Source organism: Lepidothrix coronata, unplaced genomic scaffold, assembly GCF_001604755.1.
Source record: "Lepidothrix coronata isolate B3197 unplaced genomic scaffold, Lepidothrix_coronata-1.0 Scaffold11, whole genome shotgun sequence".
NCBI lineage: Eukaryota > Metazoa > Chordata > Aves > Passeriformes > Pipridae > Lepidothrix > Lepidothrix coronata.
The window spans coordinates 787,290-793,547 of NW_016690191.1; the positions used below are offsets into that span (position 1 = coordinate 787,290).

Genomic DNA, 6,258 nt, shown 5'->3' on the forward strand with positions numbered 1-6,258 from the left:
CCATGTTCTGCAGGATTCACGCGCGTCCAAAGTTTATTTAACAAGTGAAAACCCAAAGTGCTCAGTCCAAAAGCCATATGGTACAGTAGGGACAGACCCTTTCTACCCACCTCATGGAGGTAAAAATCTGATCCCTCCCCCCGTTAGGCTGGTGGAATTCTTGCTGGTGACATTACATATTAAACTTAAAATAGACGTTGCTTTAAAAGGGGTAATAATACAAGATTAAGAGCTGTTATGAGCTCATTGCAGACATCAGGAGTTTGTGTTATAGAATGTAATAAGCACATCAACAGATGGTCTGGTAGATGCTTATAAGCCACGGTTACAAGCACGCGATTGACCTGTTGGACTCTCTAACAACCTCCACAACTGACTGGCCGTGTATTCCAACACCTCCCAGCCACTCATTAACTCCTGGTAAACTGTTTAGGCACAGGCCATTGATATGCAGCGTGATCACATCGCCGGTGTCTGCAGCAGGAGCAGGATAGAGCCCCAGCGACTCGCAGCACTTCACTAATTCAATCCATTAACGGGAGGCAGGTTCTGACAGCCGGGGAGCCGAGAGGCACCGGGAGCGAGTGGCAGCGCCCACCGCTCGCTCCTGCCACCACATCACCTTCGGGGTGCCTTTTATCGCTGATTTCTCGCATCCACGCACACAAAAGAGGAGACAAACACGAGGTGTGGCAGGGAAGGGGTATTGCCGCTGCCGTGCCGCGCCGCGAAGGCTCGGCGGGGCTGCAAAGTGCATCGGCAGCCCCTTAAAAACGCTGTCAAAAAGGCACAAACATCAGCATAATTTATCGGTGGCTATTTTAGGCAGGTGCACGGGAACTCTAAATATATGGCATTCACCGCTTGCTGCAGTTGCTATGGATATGATATCTCAGGCCTGTAACTAGGGTTATAAATGCTGTTGTGTGCTTATTATTGTTGTTGTTATTAAAACATGAATTTTATAGTTATTCCTGCTCAGCTGCCGCCTTTAAATCATCCATGTAACTGCATATTCTTTGTTTGAAGGAGGGAGGTGTATGGGAAAGAGGTAATAAACAATACCCTTTCTGCCTTCTGCTTTTCCTTCGCTCCAGAAGGGACCAATCTTGAGCTAATGTTTGCAGTAATATTGGGGCCAGGAGAAACAGAAATCACCCAGAGCCACAGAAATGTCCTTCATTTGGGTCCATGTGATTAGCAGTCTGGTATTTAAGTTTTTCCCACATCAAACGTGTCCAATTGGTTTTTTTCCCTCCATTTTTCTTCAGAGGTTGTTCTCCTGCAGCTGCAGGATTCTGCTCAGCCCTCTTGCTGTTATGGTGAGAGGGTTGCTTCCACCCAAATCCTGCAGATCCGGGAAAGGGAAGGCGGCTGGAGGCTGGAGAGGCTCTACAGACAGAGGAGTTAATGTCAACCTGCCCACCCAGCGTCCATCCCAGAGTGTGCTGTGCTCCTGTCCCCTTGCCAAGAGGAGACCGAGCGTTATCCTGCAGTCGGGAGCCTGTGAAGGTCATTGGTACAGGATTCAACTCAGTGCAGAGCAAAAACTGGCAAAAACCTGGAAAACGTGGTAAAAATGGGCAACCCACATTTTGTCTGACATTGCCTGGCTTGTTATGAGCCTGTAAAATGCAGTTTATAAGTGGAGATTTGGGGGGGGGGAAGGAAAGGAGTGGTGTCCAAGGATTTCTGTGTGCCTTTCAGGTGTACAAATCCCGCTCACCCAAGCTGTGTAAAAGATGTATCGCTCACCCAGGCATAATTCCTACCTGGAACACTTACAAATCCACACCTCCCTGCTACAGAAACGTTCAGCCTGCAGCAGAGCCTGGGCAAGGTGAGCTGGCAGCACCAGGAGCCCCTGGAGCAGAGGAGGTGCTTCTGGTGGGTGCTCTCAGCTCCTGGGCCGATGCAAAGGACACTCGAGGAGCTGCAAAGACCTTCCAAGGAGCAGCACCTTGAGCAGACACAGGCAACACTCCGTGACAGCTGACCTTCGTCCCGGGGAGCTGACACGGCTGGAGAAGGCAGGAGAATAAATTTCAACTACTCCCTTACGCTGGTAATACAAAATGTTCAGATGCTTAAAGGTTACGACAAGCGAGCGTCTGGTAAAGAGGTCAGGCTGCCCTGAACATGCTGCAGAAGCCAAAATAAAGTCTAGTCAAGCCTATATGGAGCATGAGCACCGAGGCAGGGAAACCAGCGAGGCCTCTCTCTCCCCAGTGGTGGCCCCAGAAAGCAGCGGTGAGGCCGCTGTTAAAATTAAAGTATGGCTGAGTATGAGGATATTTGCCTTGGGCAGATACATGTTTTGAGAGACCGGGGTCAGTGGCTGTTTTAACCGCGTTGTTTCATCCCCACTGCCACACTTCCCGAGTTTTCCACTTCAGCGGCATTTGGAACAGGACACAGGTATGCCGGTGGCATTCGGCATCACACTCTGGAGAGAGCAATGTGGCGCTGTGTGTGGTTGTGTGTTTCCTTCTGTCCATCTGTCTGTCTCAAGGACCATAAACCAGCAGTGGACAAAGGGGAGGCTCAAAGCCCAGCGCAAACAGAGGGGAGGGATGATTGTAGAACCAACAGGACGGAGAGGAAAAGCCATTTCCTACCACCAGGGAAGATCAAGTCATGACAAAATGATTTCTTAATGACATCTATATTTCAGGCTTCCTGTGGAAAAAGAAAGCAGAAGACGACTTTGCACGAATCTACACACACAACAGGCAGTGAACAGTACACACCTTATTTTTAAAAAGTTTTATTTATTATTATTATCTCACATGGGAGGCTTTGCTAAGGATCAGGACCTCAGTGGGTTGCTGGGCAATAACAAAACACAAACTGCTACAGTTTATAGCTGAGCCACTGGACAAGTTGCAGCAGGTAAAAGAAGTGGAAATAAGGTCTAAGTTGGTGGAAGAATGACCTGATAAAATAAACAAGTTAGAAAAAATGAAGAGACAGTTTTCCCAAATCTCATCCAAGATTGCAAATGGCAACAACTTGGGAAACTTTCTCCTAACACATCTTTGATATGTTCAGATGGACTTGGGGAGACTACAATCTACAGGAATTTTGCATTTTGGCCACCTCATTTAATCCATTGGCCACAATGTTTTTGTTTTGGGCTGAGTGTTTTTGTATCTAGTCAGTTTTACTTCCTTGTGATGAAGTTCCAGCAAAATATTTGTAAACACTTTTCGGTCCAAAGAAAGGCCAAAGCTATTCAAGCTGCTGTAAGGATATGCAAGGTGTTCAGCCACAGGATGCCAGGTCTGGGTTCCCAATAAGCAAAACTTCTCAGTGCTTATATCAACCTCCTTTGCACAGGTCTACAGATAAAAGCAGAGGCAAACAGTGTTGACAAGGAAACATATTTCATCATGAAGCATCTTTGCACGTCACCATGAAAATTAACTTTAATTTGCCCAAATTACAACTCGTTAATTTTGCACATGGTACGTGTAGTACAGCGTGCTTGAGGTTTCCATGGTCAAATATATGACCGTGGTGTGGCTGTACATGTTGAAAAATCCTGACTTAAATATTTCCACTGAAAATAACAGGAACACTCTTGGAGAAAGACATCAACATGCAGGAGCCAAATGTGATTAAAAGTGCCACTGAAGCTGAGCACGTGCATGTGCATGGCTGGCACTGGGAGCTGCCCAACACGGGAAAGGGTAAGGAATGCTGAACACTGGGCACAGGTCTTCTCCTAAGAGGTTAAGAGAGCAGAGCTATGGACGTGTCAGCATTCACACAAAGAGGGATTCCCCTCCTGTACCTCCACAGCATAAAAGGTAAAGATGTCCTGGAAGAATCCAGCCAGACAATTCCAAATTATGAAATTTGCATCGGCAGCTCAGGAGGATGGAGAGCACAGCAAACACCTCCGGTTCAACACTGTGTTTTCAAAAAACTTTTAAAAAGAATCTGACAGATTCCAGAAACAAACTACGTTATGACACCTATAGGACTGTGTTTACATGAGACTGGAAGCTCTCTGGGGGGACAGCACATCTTTTTGTTCTCTGCTTCTGCATCATCCAGCACAACGTGCTTGTCCACGACTTACCCCATTTGCCAAAGTAATGAAAGAAAGGCTATTTTACAATAATAGAAGTTCTTTATGACAGCAGAATGATCCACCACAGACATGCAGCTCCCACTTCAGTTCTGCCTTTACACAACAATACATTAATTAGTAAATAACACATTATAATTTATGCTGCATCAATGCTACAACACGGACAGAAAGGACACTTGTACTGCTCAGCACCCGGCACAGCTGTACCCAGCAACAGTAAAAATTTATGGGACATGAAGATATTTTTCATTCAATTTGAGGACTTGAAAGTCTGTCTATGGTAGACACACAAGTGGCAGTCCAGGATTGTTTCATGTGTAAATACCTGATTTTCCTGCACAGAATCCTGGGAGGATTGTGATACCACCCAAATGGGCACAGCCTCGTGCTTTGAGTTATTATTACTGAATTACTGACACAGTCCTGCATATGTGTGCACATGTGGCAATTCTGCCCCCCTTGTGCTCAGTGATGATCTTCCCCTTAACTTCTGTAATGCAGAATAGAACCTTTTCACCTTTCCTGAGGGGTAAAAGAGCTAATGTGTAACTCAGATAACTGAACCGTTCTGACACAGAAAATGGTATAAGAATGGATGGAGAAACCACAAGAAGAAAAACATCTATAACGTTGGGGGAATGATGTGGTAACATAACAGAAGGCTATTGTAATACAAGATGTTCAAGGAGAATTTAGGTTTAAATGTAAAAAACTTAATTTTGACATTTGCATTAATAATGTGACATTTGCAAATTTCTTAATGTAGGTTTTTTTTAAAAAAAAACAAACCCGAACCCTAGAGTATAGCTAATGCTCACAGATGTCTGCTTTCTTATACTTAAGCATCAAATTGCTATCTCCCCATGCCAAAGTATTGCAACAAATCAGTGATTACTCAGGACACCCATATGCTGAGCAGCCTGGCTACTACGAGCTCCGGTGAAACAGCGGGAACACGGCCCACGTTTTCCCATCCCTGAAAGCCCAAACCTCTTTTGCCTCAACTAATCCCGTCTCCCCCCTTTTGGGGCCTGGGCGTCCAATGCCATCGAGGGATACGAGCGGAGAAACGTGCGAGGAGCTCACAGTGCTGGGGTGTTGGGTGGGGATGGTGAGTGTGGAAGAGGAAGGTGGTGAGTGTGGAAGGGGAAGGTGGTGAGTATGGATGGGGACACGTTCTGCTGTGGTTTGTCCCCTCTGGTGAGCCAAGCCTTGGCATCCCCATCCCACGCTCCTGCCCTGCCTCCCTGGGAGCAGTGCTGCCCTTGGCCTGCTCTCAGTGTGTAACCATTAAATGCCATAAATGAACGAACACAACCCTGTAAAAATCACAGCTACGGGTTTTGCCTTCCTCCTAACTCCGTCCTTGCCTTTTGATATGCTATTTATTTATTTTTTTATTTATTATGTATGGGCAACACAGCGGCACTTCCACTGGCGGGGGTCTCTCGTGGGCTCTCCCGGCGCCCCGCAGGATGCTCGCTGCAGCCATCAGGGGCTCCTTGCCCCGTTTCCCCCTTAGGGAAGGCCGGGGCAGGGGCAGGGACGGCGGCGGTCCCGCAGCATCCCTGGATGCAGCATCCTCCCGTCCCGCTCCGCTCCGGGCCCGCTCCGCTCCGGGTTTTCCCTGGCGCCCGCTCGCGCCGCCGCCGCCTCCGCGCGCGCCGCCGCCGCCGCCGCCGCCGCCGCCTGGGCGAGGGGAGCCCGGGGGGGGGACACGGGAGCGCGCGCGGGAGGGGAGGGAAGGGAAGGAGAGGGAAGGGAGGGAAAGGAGGGAAGGGGAGGGTGGGAGCGAGCCCCGTCCCCGCGCGGCCGCAGAGGGGGGAAGCGGCGGCGGAGCGACGCCGGGCTCTTGTTTACCAGCGCTCACTCTCCGTCGTGCACAGGGAGCCAGCGCGGAGGAGGAGGAGGAGGATAAGGGGGGGGGCAGACGCGGCAGCAGAGCGCTGCGAACCCTGCCGCAAGCGAGCGGCGAATTAATTGGGAGGAGCAGCAGACCCTTCCCCCCCCACACCCCTCCCCACCCCGTTCCCTCCCCGGAGGAATTACAGACCCTTCGCAACAAGCTCCTGGGCTTTGACCTTCAGCAAACCGGATCGCCTTGCTCGCCCCCCCGGCTCACACACTCACACACACGCACACCTCTCCCGGATCCCCCT

General features: G+C 49.3%; 1 long non-coding RNA gene across 1 annotated transcript; it reads left to right on the forward strand.

Moving 5' to 3' along the window:
• The first annotated feature begins 328 nt into the window (after positions 1–328).
• On the forward strand, positions 329–5,606 carry LOC108492513. Its single transcript, XR_001873129.1, has 3 exons — positions 329–420; positions 1,272–1,573; positions 1,708–5,606. It is a non-coding gene; the product is annotated as an uncharacterized LOC108492513 (long non-coding RNA).
• The last annotated feature ends 652 nt before the right edge of the window (positions 5,607–6,258 follow it).